General features: G+C 39.8%; 1 protein-coding gene across 2 annotated transcripts in view; it reads left to right on the top strand.

Moving 5' to 3' along the window:
• Positions 1-545: 545 nt before the first annotated feature.
• Positions 546-14,151, top strand: part of SLTM (SAFB like transcription modulator) — a 51,694-nt gene continuing 38,088 nt past the window's right edge. For both annotated transcript variants that reach the window (XM_008061471.2, XM_008061470.2), the window contains exon 1: positions 546-810. The gene's annotated coding sequence lies outside the window, so the exon portion shown is untranslated. The remainder of the gene's footprint in view (positions 811-14,151) is intronic.

Raw genomic sequence — 14,151 nt, 5'->3', positions numbered from 1 at the left:
GCCCCCGCCTCCCCCGGGACGTCCCCGCCGGGCTGCGAGGGTGGCGGACGCCCGGCGCGGCCTCCCCAGGGCGATCGTGGAGACAGGGGAGGCGCTCGGGCCCTCGCCTTTAGCCATGGTGAGCGCGTGCATTTCTCGGCCTCGGAGGGAATGGTTACTTGGGTGACTTTTGCGAAGTTACCGTTTAATTGTGCCCAACAGTTTCCTCCCAGTCTTGGGGGTGGAATTGGTAGTGGGAGTCGATGGGTGGGCGAGACAGGGGTTTTGTTTTCCACTGGGCTTTTGGTTTTTGCATCCGCGCAATAATCTGCTTTTTCATCCCTGGTTAGCCTTTCTGGTTTGAGTGAGTGTTGGAATTGTAGTGGAGGTGCAGTAAGTTTGCGTTACAGAAATTAGGAAAGCTCTGTAGTTATTTACTTAGCTAGCAACTTTATCAGCAATAGAACATATTTGAACTTTTGTCCAGTATGATGTGACATTTAATTATCTCGACTCGATAGAATTTAAAATACCATGAGATTTTGATACCTAATGGGTTTTTTTTCCCACTGAAAGTTTCACTCTTTTCATGTAGTTTAATTGCTCGCTTTTGAAGTCGGTTTACGAAATCACTGGCAATGCCAGTGTCTTGAGGCTTTAGGTTTGCTAATTTTTTTCATTTCATTTTTATAAAATAAGTTTAGATAGATTGTGTAGCATATTAACTTCTCTTTCTAATGTAGGCTATTGAAGAGGAAGGAGGCGATCCTGATAATATTGAATTAACTGTTTCAACTGATACTCCAAACAAGAAACCAACCAAAGGCAAAGGTTGTTACGAGTTATGAACATATTTTAAAATATATTTTGGTTATATAACTTGCCTCTGCTCTTGTGCCACTTGCCCTGTTGATATGGTGCTACTCTTTGCTATTTCCCTCTGGCACTCTGCCTTCTTGGGTCAAGGAAGAAAAGTTACTGTTACCAGGCTCTGGGTGACTTGTAGCCCTTAAGATTTGGCTGAAGCTGACCAGAAGTGAGAACAGTTCCTTATGGCTTCTGAAAAAATGACCAAGTTGAGTTGTATCATGATTCTTTATAGTGTGAAGACCTGAAGAATAAAATACAGTTAATGCACATCTACCTTGCCCCACAATTGGCAGAGTATTGATGGAATTCCTACCAAATCTTTCACCTTGGCTCCTTGCTGTCTTCTCTAGTTTATTAAAATTCTGTAACATTTATGTTTTGTACTTTGTGTGACTTGGTGAACTTAATTGCGTTTATGCCATTATACATTCAAATTTTCAATGAAATTCAAAAAGACCTCACCAATCATACTAACAAGGTAGGGGGAAAAATCCATGATTAATTAGCTTTAAAAAAGTTTTATGTTATAGGGATGTTAAAGATGTTTATTTTGTAACTTTTAAACGAGGCCAGCATTTATGTTCAGGATATGATGATTTACTGAATGGCTAAAAGTGATTTTAAATGAACATTTTGCAATATAAATGAGATGTAGGTATTTTTAAAAACGTCTGGTGAGTGAAATCCTTATTTAAGTAATTGAACACTTCTCCCTCCTATAAGGACATTGGTGGAGGATAGACATGTGTGAAGTCTAGTACTTATCTACACTTTTCCTTTTTATTTTCTCTGAAATGCAGTGGCATGCTCATGGCCACCTCAGTGTTGACCTGCTGGGCTTCAGCGAACCTTCCACGTCAGCCTTCCAAGTAGCCAGAACTACAGGCACACAGTACCATGCCTGGCTAATTTTTTAATTTTATTGTAGAGATGAGGGCTCACCATGTTTCCCAGGCTGGTCTCAAACCCATGGGCTCAGGCAATTTTCTTGCCTCGGCCTCCCAAAGTGCTGGGATTACAGGCTTTAGTGTGCCCGGCCCTTTTTTTGTTTTGAGTAGGAATCTCACTCTGTCACCCAGGCTAGAGTGCAGTAGCACATCTGCCACTGCAGCATCTGCCTGCTGGGCTCAGGTAATCCTTCCACCTCAGCCTTCCAAGAAGCTGGAACTACAGGCATGTACCACCATGCCCAGCTAAGTTTTTTATTTATTGTAGAGACAACTTCTCACCAAGTTGCCTAGGCTGGTCTCAAACTCCTGGGCTCAGGCAATTCTCTCACCTCCACCTCTCAAAGTGCTGGGATTACAGGCGTGAGCCACCATACCTGTTTGATAAGATTATTTTAAATTAAGCTTAAAGAATAATTTTTAGAAATTAAATTTTTATAAGGAAACTTATTCAAATACCAGTGATTTAATAGATTTTTTAAAACCAAGGATATAACACATTAAATCTTGTTTTAATATTATTTCAGTGTTTCAGTCTAGTGCTGAATTGCTGCAATAAGTTCTTTTTGCCAGGTCTTATGCTACTTATTGGTGTCTACCTTGAAAAGAATTTCATCACAGTCATGCCACTTTTCCATCACTGAGTCTGTTTCCTCTTTTATAAAGTTGGAAATTTTGCTAGTTTGTAAGGCTCTTTTAATTCTAAAATATAGCAATCATATAAAACCAGAACTAAGAAGAAAATGGTTTCTATTTATCTAAAATAGGTATCTGAGAAAGGAATGGGAAAGGTCATAGGCTCTTAGTCAATATAGTTATTCCTTAGCACAGAATGTTAGAAAAGGAAAAGCGCAAAGAATGGGATACTTAGAGGCTGTATGTAGACATCAGCCCGATGACATATGACAGCTTGTCAGGAAAAGAAATCACTTATAATAATCTTAAGGTACCAACTAAAGGTTACATGATGTTAAGAAATTAAGAGAAGCTTCATGGATCTGGAAAAATTACTTAGGTGAAACATTGAGCTCATTCTCTTATATGATAACCGGAAAGGTAACTATTCCTTTTAGAAATTTTGTATTTTGAAATGATTGCATTTAGACAGATTGAGGAAACGGAACCTACATTCTTAGGTTTATTGTAGAATGTTTTTAAAATGCAGTAATAAATGTTAGTAATGTTAAAGTGGGTTTTGATATTTATAATCGACATATGTATAAAATCTGTTTGCCTGTAGTTAATATAGTGGAACAGTTTGTATCTTAGATTAGTTCTCCTGAGTCTTTTTACACTCTTTGCTATGGACTTTTAAATAAGTAACTTAGAATAAAGCTTCACCAATTGAGATTAATGAAGAAAGATAGCTCTAACTGCTCATTAGCTTGTAGAGATTATACATTTAAATTGTTTGGGTTCACCTGACAATGGCATGTCATTTTCTTTTAGATTTTTAACTCTTAAAGTCACCTGTAAACTTAGCAAAAGTTATGTGGTTATTCAGTACACTATTCAGAATTATATATAATGCATTACTTACTGATATTGTGATTAATTTGCAGTCTTTACTGGCTTTAAAAAAGATTCTAAATGCTATGTAAAATATAATTTTTCCTCCTGTAAAATCAAGTTTAACTTGGGGTTATAGTTTTGACCAAACATCTGATGTCTGATTTTGTTTTTCTGGAAAATACAATGGACTATATATTTATCTTTAATTCCATGTTTACTCTGTAAAGATTTCTAAAATGTATGTCAATCAATAGGATAATATAGTAATCAACCACATAAAACACATTTAATGTAATGCAGTATCCTAGTGTACTGTACTTGCCTTTTTTCAACTGAAATGTGTTCAGATGCTAAGGGACACTTTAATCAGATCTGTGCCATTGAGGAGACTTTGGGCATAGAATTGTCAAATATTTTTTGGGTGCCTTCTGGGCTGCGAGCTTTGAGAAGGTTAAGGTATGTTCTTTTATTTGCTTCTGTCCCTGTAATGCCTGTCATAGAGCGTGGTGTGTAATAAGTGGTCAAAAAATGTTTGGTGAATGAATACTGAGGGCCATCTCTTGGTTTTCTTAACAACAGCTTTTAGACATCTCTTTTGGTACCTATCTTGATTGCATATTTCTTTGTAAGATGCACGTTCATCAGGGATTAATAGTCTTTACTGTCTTTTTAAGGTACTTCTCTCAAGAGCACTAGTGGCTTCTCCTTATACTATTCGAGCATCTGAAGCACTGTATTGCCCTTGTATTCCTTAATAAAGTGTTGCCGTGTTGGGAAGCCTTCTGACCTTTGCTGGAGTATTGTTCAGCCTTAGAGGTTACATATGCTGGTTTGTCTCAGCTTGTAAGACCTGCATTTGTCTTAGCAGTTGTATATGGTGGATTGTGTTTAGTACCAAAGCACTTTTTACCTTTTTTAGCTGTTTTATCCTAATAATATGGTGTGCCGCAAGGATCCTGATGGGAAGCTAGGTAAAATTTTCTAGCATTTTAAGACAATATGCTTCTTCTGAGTCAGTCATCTTCTAGGTATATTGAAGTAAATGCAGAAGAATTAAGGTTTTATCTCCTTTCTCTTGAATACATGAAAAATAAAGTGCTAATTGTGCAGGCTTTAGACCAAAAAAAAATTAGTTGGTGGTTTTCAGAAAAGACTTTAATGAAGAGGTTGAACAATGTCAGTGTCTAAGGATGGAATTTATTATATATTTAATCAACTATTCTCTTGACATAGTACAATAAAAGTCTCAGTGTCTTGCAGTTTCAGGAATTAACTGTTTACATTCTAAACTTCACAGCCTGATTAGTCTTACTTGGCAGCCCTAGCTAGTACACTGGTATAGTAGTTTGCAATTATCGCTTCACAGTGCTGTTTTCCAGATTATAAATGTGAAATTTTTTTTTTTTTTTTTGAGCTGTAGTCTCACTCTTACTCAGGCTGGAGTGCAGTGGCATATCACGGCTACTGCAGCCTCGACCTGCTGGGCTCAGGTCTTCCTTCCGCCTCAGCCTTCCAAGTAGCTGGAACCACAGGTGCACGCTACCATGCCCAGCTAATTTTTTGACTTATTGTAGAGATAACGTCTCGCCAAGTTGCCCAGGCTGGTCTCGAACCCATGGGCTCAGGCAGTTCTCTCACCTCAGCCTCCCAAAGTGCTGGGATTATAGGCGTGAGCCACTGCGCCCAGCATGTTTTTATTTTATTTTTATTTTTTATTCTAGAAAAGTACAAAAAAGAAAAGATTGCCCATATCCCATCACCCTGAATTTATCATTGGTAGAATTTTTTGATCTAAGGTGTAGGTATATGTGCAAGTACTTGCAGGGAGCATTTTCTCCCCTTTTCAACAACCAAAGTAGATTTATACCATATATGGTAGTTTGTTAAAGGTAGATAGAATTTAAATTTTCTCTAGTCTGGAGAATCTGAAAGTAAGAACCGTCCTCCTATATTCTTCTCTGTAGATACACTAAGTCATCTTAGTGGTTCATAGTCTGTACTCTGCATTAGAGTGCTTTGAGATTTTAAAAATACAAATTCCAGGCTCTTATCACTCCCCTCCCCCCTCTCCCCCACACACTCCAGAAATTTTCATTGGTTTTGTTGGGAGCCTAGGCATCCGTATGTATTTACTAGAAGCTCCCCAGATGATTTTCATATGCACCAGGAATTAAGAACTAGTTCAGACTAAGAACTAACACTAGACTAAAGATTTAAACTTACCATCGTTTTTATTCATCTCTTTCCACTGGTCAACTTCCAGATTCTTTATAAACTTTACAGTTTTCAAAAAACTTCCACATTGCTTTATTTGATTCTCACACCAATGCTAAGAGTTAAGCAGGACTGTTTTTTTTTTTTTAAAGCAGGATTTATTGAGAGGACAGAAGAGCTTCCACATCAGGAAGGGGCCCAAGGGGTTTGCCTGACTGTTTTCTTTTTATTGGTGGAATATAAAGGTAACCCATTAAGAAGCAGGTTAAGTTTTTGCTCCCTTTTAAAATGGTGTGTGTGTATGCATGTGTGCACTAGCATGCCAGAATGTTTATTCTGGTTATCTTTAGATGATACATTTAAGATACATATATTTTTTTGAGTCAGAGTCTTACTCTGTTGCCCAGGCTGGAGTACAGTGGCACTCTCTCAGCCACCCCAGCGTCGCCCTGCTGGGCTCCGGCAATCCTTCTGCCTCAGCCTTCCAAGTAGCCGCAACTACTGCACGCACTATCACGCCTGGCTAATATTTTGCTTTATCATAGAGACAAGGTCTCACCAAGTTACCCATGCTGGTCTCAAACCTCTGGGCTCAGGCAATCCTCTCGCCTTGACCTCCCAAAGTCCTGGGATTACAGGCTTGAGTCACTGCGCCTGGTCCATTTAAGAGATTTTAAAAATATACTTGTGTTAGTGTCCCGATTTATTATAATGAGTATGAATTATCTTTGTGGTAGATTTTTTAAGTGACCCATTGTACAACTGCTATGTATAAAACAATGTACAGGGCCTTATAGAAAAATTATTTCCTTAGTAAAATATTGGTTCATTTTATTTTATTTTTTTTGAATTGAAGTCTCACTCTGTCACTCAGACTGGAGTGCAGTGGCATGCTCATGGAGACCACAGCCTTGACCTGCTAGTCTCAGGTGATCCTTCCACTTAAGCCTTCCAAAAGTAGCTGGAGCTACGGGCATGTGTGTTCAAATTTTTTTTTTTAGTTGGAGTCTCACTCTGTTACTCATGCTGGAGTGCAGTGGCATACTCAAGGCCACTTCAGCATCGATTTGCTGGGCTCAGGTGATCCTTATGCCTCAACCTTCCAAGTAGCTGGAACTACCAGGCTCTTACTACCACCCACCACCCCCAGCTAATATTTTGATTTTTATTGTAGCGATGAGGTCTTGCCAAGTTGCCCAGGCTGATCTTGAACGTTGGGCTCAGGCAATGGGCTCACCTTGGCCTCCCAAAGTGCTGGGATTACAGGCTTAGCTACCAAGCCTTGCCTAAATTTTTTATTTATTGTAGAAATGAGTTCAGCCAAGTTGCCCAGGCTGGTCTTGAACCTGTGGGCAGTCCTTTTGCCTCCACCTCCCAAAGTGCTGGGATTTCAGGCATGAGCCACTGTGTCTGGCCAAAATATTGGTTTAAGATACTTGCATACATTTAAGGAGAGGTATCTGGAAACTGATGTTCAGTTTGACTTATTCTCTTTAATAGTCCCCTCTTTTCTAACAGAAATTGTTTGACAAAACATTTTTTACATTTCATAGTAGCTTCTGTGAATGTTTAAAGGGACAAGTTACTCAACTACAAAGTATTTTGGCAAAATTACTAAAATCCGGTTATTAAGTGGGTTTTGTTTTGTTTTTGTTTTGGAGGTATTTCTGAACTTGAAAAAGAAAATTGCGAGCCCTGATAAGAATCAATTTGCCTTTGGAGGAGAAAACCAATTTATGATCCTTTATTCAGAATTTTGAGATACTGAAAACTGAAGTTTTTTCTTAAGTTTGGTGGCAAAAGTGAAGCTATTTATAGTCTTGTTTTACCCATTGTGATGTGAATGTGTATACATTTAATTGTACAGATGATCTTGTGGTTGATTGTGAAATGCTGTTCCAGAAGTTGCTGGGAGGTTTGACTTAATAAATGGTCTATGCACCATCTTATTCTTCTAAAATCTGAAAATTATGAGTTCTGAAACATCTGACTCCAAGGGTTTTAGTAAGAATTTGTGGACCTACACATATGTGTGTTGCGTAAATAAGGTGTTTCTATTGTCATCTTCCTTTGGTGTATACATTTTTACTTTGTCATTTTACTTTAGACTCTGATATCATGCAGGGAACATTATAGTGTATTATATAATTCCAAAATAGCAATATGGGCCGAGTGCAGTGGCTCATGCCTGTAATCCCAGCACTTTGGGAGGCCAAGGTGGGAGGATTGCTTGAGCCCAGGAGTTTGAGACCAACCTGAAAAATATAGTGAGACCTCGTCTCCAGGAAAATCAAAACAAAAACAAAATAGCCGTATGTTACTACTGTGATAGTTTAGGATGTGATGGGTTAATTTTACTTTCATTTTTCAGATTATGTTTACTGCCCAATTTATATTCTAGTTTTCTTCCTTAAAACATGAAAGTTAGACTTCAGTCTGTATTGTTAGTTCTTTCCTTCTGGTCATACAGCTTTTCTTTTGGTTAATTCACATTTCTGTGGCACATGCTAGATTCCCTGAAGGACGAAAGAGGTAAAACGGTTAGTTGATTAATTGACTGTAGAAGCTTTGGTAATACAGGTTTAAATGGACAGAGATATAAATGGTTACTGACTGTACAGAACTGTTCTGAAGATAGCGTTGCTTGTTCAAACTTAAAGATGACTTGGTTTTTCTTTCTTTTTTTTTTTTTTTTTTGAGTCAGAGTCTCTCTCTATTGCATAGACTGGATTGCAGTGACGCTCACGGCCATCACAGCCTTGACCTGCTGGGCTCAGGCAATTCTTCTGCCTCAGCCTTCGAAGTAGATGGAACTACAGGTGTGAACCACCATACCCAGCTAATTTTATTTTATTTATTTTTTTGAGTTGGAGTCTCAGCCTGTCGCCCAGGTTGGAGTGTCGACTCTCGGCCACCCCAGAGTCGACCTGCTGGGCTCAGGTGATCCTTCTGTCTTAACCTTCCAAGTAGCTGGAACACTCGCTACCATGCCCTGCTAATTTTTTGATTTATTGCAGAGTTGAAGTCTCACCAAGTTGCTCAGGCTGTTCTCAAACCTGTAGGCTCAGGCAATCCCCTCACCTTGGCCTCCCACAGTGCTGGGATTACAGACTTGAGCCACTGCGCCCAGCATAATTTTATTTATTGTAGAGGCTGGGTCTCGCCATGTTGCCCAGGCAGGTCTCAAACCCAGTCCTCTCGCCTTGCCCTCCCAAAGTGCTGGGATTACAGGTGTGAACCACCACACCCAGCTTAAGTTATTTCTTATCTGTAACATCACAGAAGTTGGGGCCTTCATACCTTTGTCCCAGTAGGACCAAATAGAAATTCATACCATGTTTACTCTTGGTGTCCAACCTTGGACTTACTCCATTATCAATCAGGAAATAGGTAATGCTTTAGTATCTTCTGATTATGTAGAGTGTTATATTAGATTCTGGGCTGAGAAATATCGCTTTTTACAATTAGTTATATTTTGTATGGGGGAAGGATAATACTTTTTTCACACAAAAAATAAATTGCAATAAAGTTTCTAATTAATATTTGTAAAACAAGCCCAAAATTTACAGATTATGAAAGCAGTCAAAAGCTAGTATAAGATTTCAGTTTTCTTAAACACTGTGTAACTATGAGGTTATTACTCCAGTTTCATCACTGTTTGAAAATCTTGTCCTAATAGTTTTTAAAATTTCAAATTGAAAACATTAAATGTTCAGTGCTTTTGTGTGATAATGACTATTAAAAACAGTAGGCCGGGTCTGGCCGGTCTCAGTGGCTCAGGCTGTAATTCCAGCACTTTGGGAGGCCGAGGCAAGTGGATTGCCTGAGCCCATGGGTTCGAGACCAGACCAAGCAACTTGATGAGACCTTGTCTCTATAATAAATAAAAAAAAATTAGCTGAGCATGGTAGTGCGGGCCTGTAGTTCTGGCTACTTGGAAGGCTGAGGTAGAAGGATTGCCAGAGCTCAGCAGCTTGATGCTGGGGTGGCCATGAGTGTGCCACAGCACTCCAGCTTGGGCAACAGAGTGAGACTCCAACTCAAAAAAAAAAAACAAAAAAACCGGTAGGCCAGGAGTGGTGGCATGCACCTCTAGTCCCAGCTACTTGTGAGACTGAGACAGAGGATTGCTTGAGCCCAGAAGTTCAGGACCAGCTTAGGCAATATATCAAGACCCTATCTCTACAAAAAGAAGGAAAGAAGAAATACCAGCGTAGGCAACACAGTGAGACCTTGTCTCTACAAAAAAAAAAAAAATCAAAATATTAGACAGGTGTGGTAGCACACACCTGTAGTCCCAGCTGCTCAGGAGGCTAAGGTGGGGGGATCGCTTGAACCAGAAGTTTGAAGCTGTGTGACTGAGCCACTGACCTCAACCTGGGTGACAGTGAGACCTCTAATGCCCCCCCCCAAAAAAGAAAGCTAAAACGGCATGAGATAGCAAAGTTAGGCCTTTTTTATATACCCCAGCTCTGCCTTTTGTTGCCTATGTATCATGGGGCAAGTTACTTTGTCTCTTGTGAGTCTCAGCATTTCAAAATTTTATTGGTGTGGCTTTGGGATCCTCTGTTGACACTAAAATAAATAATGTTTTAAACAACTGGCATATTGTAGCTCCTTGAAGGTCTAATGGTTTCTAGGAGTGGAATGGATCTAGGTTGAAATTGAAGCACTACCACTTACTAACTTTGTGGTCTGATTTGTTTTTCAGTCTCAGCTTTCTCTTTTGTGAAATGGGGATAATTGTTTGAGCTTCGGTAGGAGGATAAAATAAATAAATATAGGTATATCAGTGTATATAAAGAATTTACCCAGCCAGGTACAGTGGCTCAGCCTGTAATCCTAACACTTGGGAAAAAAGTATTTTAGCTTTTGACTGCTTTCATAATCTGTAAATTTTGGGCTTGTTTTACAAATATTAATTAGAAACTTTATTATAATTTATTTTTTGTGTGAAAAAAGTAATCCCAAAACTTGGAGACCAAGATGGGAGGATCCTTTGAGACCAGGAGCTTGCTACCAGCCTGGGCAATATAGTGAGACCCTGTCTCTACAAAAAATAAAAAAATTAGCTGGGCGTGGTGTTGTGTACCTCTAGTTCTAGCTCCCTGCGAGGCTGAGGCGAGAGGGTCACTTGAGCCCAAGAGGTCAAGGCTGCAGTGAGCCATGATCATGCCACTGCACTCCAGCCTGGGTGATGAAGAGACCCTATCTCTAAAAGATAAGAAAAATAAATTTTAAAAAAGTATTTTAATACTGGACCATAGAAGCCCCTTAAGCAGTCGTACCTGCTGGTGTTCTTTTTGTAGCTGAAGTGTAATTTAATTTTTCTGTGAGTAACCTAAAGCAAGTGAAAATCACCATGGAGTGTGCATAAGTATGTAGTTTGTCATTATATCCAGGGCTGCCATTTCAAAGATAATATCTTTAAGTTGAACTAATTAACCACTCTTTACTAGAGTAATGTTTTTGTTTTGATGTAGGTCACAATAAAATGCAGTGAAAAGAACTTAGAATTGGAAATGTGAAGTCGTGGCTTCCAGTTCTGGGCATGCCGTTTTCAAGTTTTAGGCAAACTTATTTAACCTCTCAGGCTTATTTATTTTTTCTTTGTAAAATTGTGGTAGCCTGCCCCGTGTACCATAGGGTACTTGGAGAAATCAGTTGAACTTTTTTTTTTTTATTTTTTTGAGTTGGTGTCTCACTCTGTCGCCCAGACTGGAGTGCAGTGGCCGCTCCCGGCCACCACAGCCTCAACCTGCTGGGCTCCGGCGATCCTTCCGCCTCAGCCTTCCAAGTAGCAGGAATTACAGGCGCGCGCTACCACGCCTGGCTAATTTTTTGATTTATTGTAGAGATGAGGTCTCACCAAGTTGCCCAGGCAGGTCTCAAACCCGCGGGCTCAGGCAATCCACTCACCTCAGCCTCCCAAGGCGCAGGATTACAGGCTGAGCCACCGAGCCCGGCTTTGAACTTTTTTTTTAAGATGTGCAAATTGTAAAGCAGTTTATGACTGTAAGGAGTAAATAGCATTTGTGAATGCTCTAAAGGAGTTCCCCCAAAAGCTCTGTTCTTTAGGTTATTAGGTGGTGCATGTGCATGGGAAAGGATTTGATGTTTTCAAAAGCATATTTTTCCCTAAAGGTAATATCTTTTTTTATATTATGGAACTTTCTCTAAATGTGATAGAAGAATGTAGTGAATTCTTTCTCATCCAATACTATTTCTTTTTTCAGGATAGGAACATGTTGACTTTTTTTTTTTTTTTTTTGAATTGAAGTCTCTGTCACCCAGTCTGGAATGCAGTGGTATGTTCACGGCTACCGCAGCCTCAATCTGTTAGACTCAGGCTTCCACCTCAACCTTCCAAGTGGCTGGGACTATAGGCGCCACCACACTTGTCTAGTTTTTTTATTTATTGTAGAGACAAGGTCTCACCATATTGCCCATGTTGGTCTCGAACTCCTGTGCTCAGCCTCCCAAAGTGCTGCGATTGCAGGTATGAGCCACTGTGCCTGGCTACTTTTTTTTCTTTAATAAATTAAATACTTTTTGATGAACAGGATTTTTTAGTGATTAGCCTTTTAATAACTTCTAATTTTAGACTTTAGGACAAAATAATCTATCAGCTTTTTTGTTGTGCCAGATTCTCATTTGCAAATTAAATCTGATGGTAAAGAGAATGATGACAATAATTGTGAAATTAGATTCAAAGCTTTAAACTAGTAGAAAGGGCATAGTAAACCAGAAGTTTGTGTTTTCCCTAAAATACAAACACCAGCATTATAATTAAGTTCACACATTACTAAACTCCATGCTTCATTTCTCATTTGATTTTCACAATCCTTCTGATATTACTTGGGTGGAAGAAAAATTCCCACTCTTCATCTTGTTTTCCACATATCTGCAAGAACCAGCATTTTTCTCTCTCTCTCTTTTTTTTTTTTTGGTTGAAGTTTTACTCCGTCACTCAGGCTGGAGTGTAGTGGCATGCTCATGGCCACAACAGCCTTGACCTGCTGGGCTCAAGTGATTCTTCTACCTCAGCCTTCCAAGTAGCTGGAAGTACGGGCATGCACCACCACGCCCGGCCAGGTTTTTGATTTATTGTAGAGATGAGGTCTCACTAAGTTGCCCAGGCTGATCTTTTTTTTGTTTTGTTTTGTTTTGAGTTGGAGTCTCACTCTGTCGCCCAGGCTAGAGTGCAGTGGCACACTCACGGCCACCACAGCCTCGACCTGCTGGACTCAGGCGATCCTTCTGCTTCAGCCTTCCAAGTAGCCGGAACTACAGGTGTGCACTACCACACCCAGCTAATATTTTATTTACTATAGAGACGAGGTCTTGCCAAGTTGCCTGGTCTGGTCTCGAATCTGTGGGCTCAGGCAATCCACTTACCTTGGCCTCCAAAAGTGCTGAAATTACAGGCTGAGCCACTGAGCCTGGTGCCCAGGCTGGTCTTGAACCTGTGGGCTCAGGCAATCCTCTCACCTCGGCCTCCCAAAGTGTTGGTATTATAGGCATGAGTTACCACGCCTGACCTGCATCTTGTTTCTATTTTTGTCACTCACTCATGGAACAGGTTTAGAGGAGTGAGGAGACTAGGGGAGGGGAGGTATCTTGACTTTTTTGACACTTAACTCAACAGCTAAACCTCCACCCTGGGTCACTGAAACTTCAGCTTGAAGTAGCACTGTTTGTGTCCGTTGTAGGCAAAGGGGAAAGTTTATTAGTTGACCTTAGGAAGGAGTAACCATTTTACATTTCAAGATAAATGAAAAAATTAAAAATAAATTTTAAATAATAAAGTTCCAGCAGCTGTGTTTTTTACAGCATTTTTGCTACATTATGGATATTTTGGTTTTTGTGCCTTGGTTCTGGGGGAAACTTTTTTCTTTGAGTTGGAGTCTCACTCTGTCACCCAGGCTGGAGTACAGTGCCGTGATCACGGCTCACCACAGCCTTGACCTGCTGGACTCAGGCAATCCTTCTGTCTCAGCATTCCAAATAGCCAGGACTACAGGTGCATGCTACCATACCTGGCAGATTTGTTGATTTATTGTATAGATGAGGTCTTGCCGTGTTGCCCAGGCTGGTCTCAAACTCCTGGGTTCAGGTAATCCTCTCGCCTCCGCCTCCAAAAGTGCGGGGATTACAGATATGAACCACTGTGACTGACCACGGAAACTTTGTAATGTGGAAAACTTTTTTAAATTTCCAGTCACCGATTAGCAAAATTTTGAAGATGAGATTTGGGCAGAGAAGGTCTGTAGTCTACTTGGAAGCCATCAACAGTTTTCCCCTTGAAGTAATTACTACTTGCCTTAAATCAGTCATTATGTTAAGTGTCCAGCACTATTAATATTTAGGCTTTTGGAGAAATACAGAATTAGCATAATAAAATCAATCATTGTACTTAAGAAATTTCTTCTCCACTTGAGGAGGCAAGATGTACTTGAAACACAGTACTAGGCAACATGTAATCAACTGATGGGTTGTAAGGTGGAGATTGAAGGGAGAGGATTTTTATTTCAGAGGAAACTTGTTGAAGAGTAGAATTTAGGAAAGGCTTTGTGGAAAATATGAGCCCTGAACTTAGCTATTAGGTGTCTGGTTATGTATACAGTTA

Source organism: Carlito syrichta, unplaced genomic scaffold, assembly GCF_000164805.1.
Source record: "Carlito syrichta isolate Samal-C Ts95f unplaced genomic scaffold, Tarsius_syrichta-2.0.1 Scaffold305279, whole genome shotgun sequence".
NCBI classification, from domain to species: domain Eukaryota; kingdom Metazoa; phylum Chordata; class Mammalia; order Primates; family Tarsiidae; genus Carlito; species Carlito syrichta.
The sequence above is the reverse complement of the archived record's forward strand: the minus strand, read 5'-3'. Positions and strand labels throughout refer to the sequence as shown.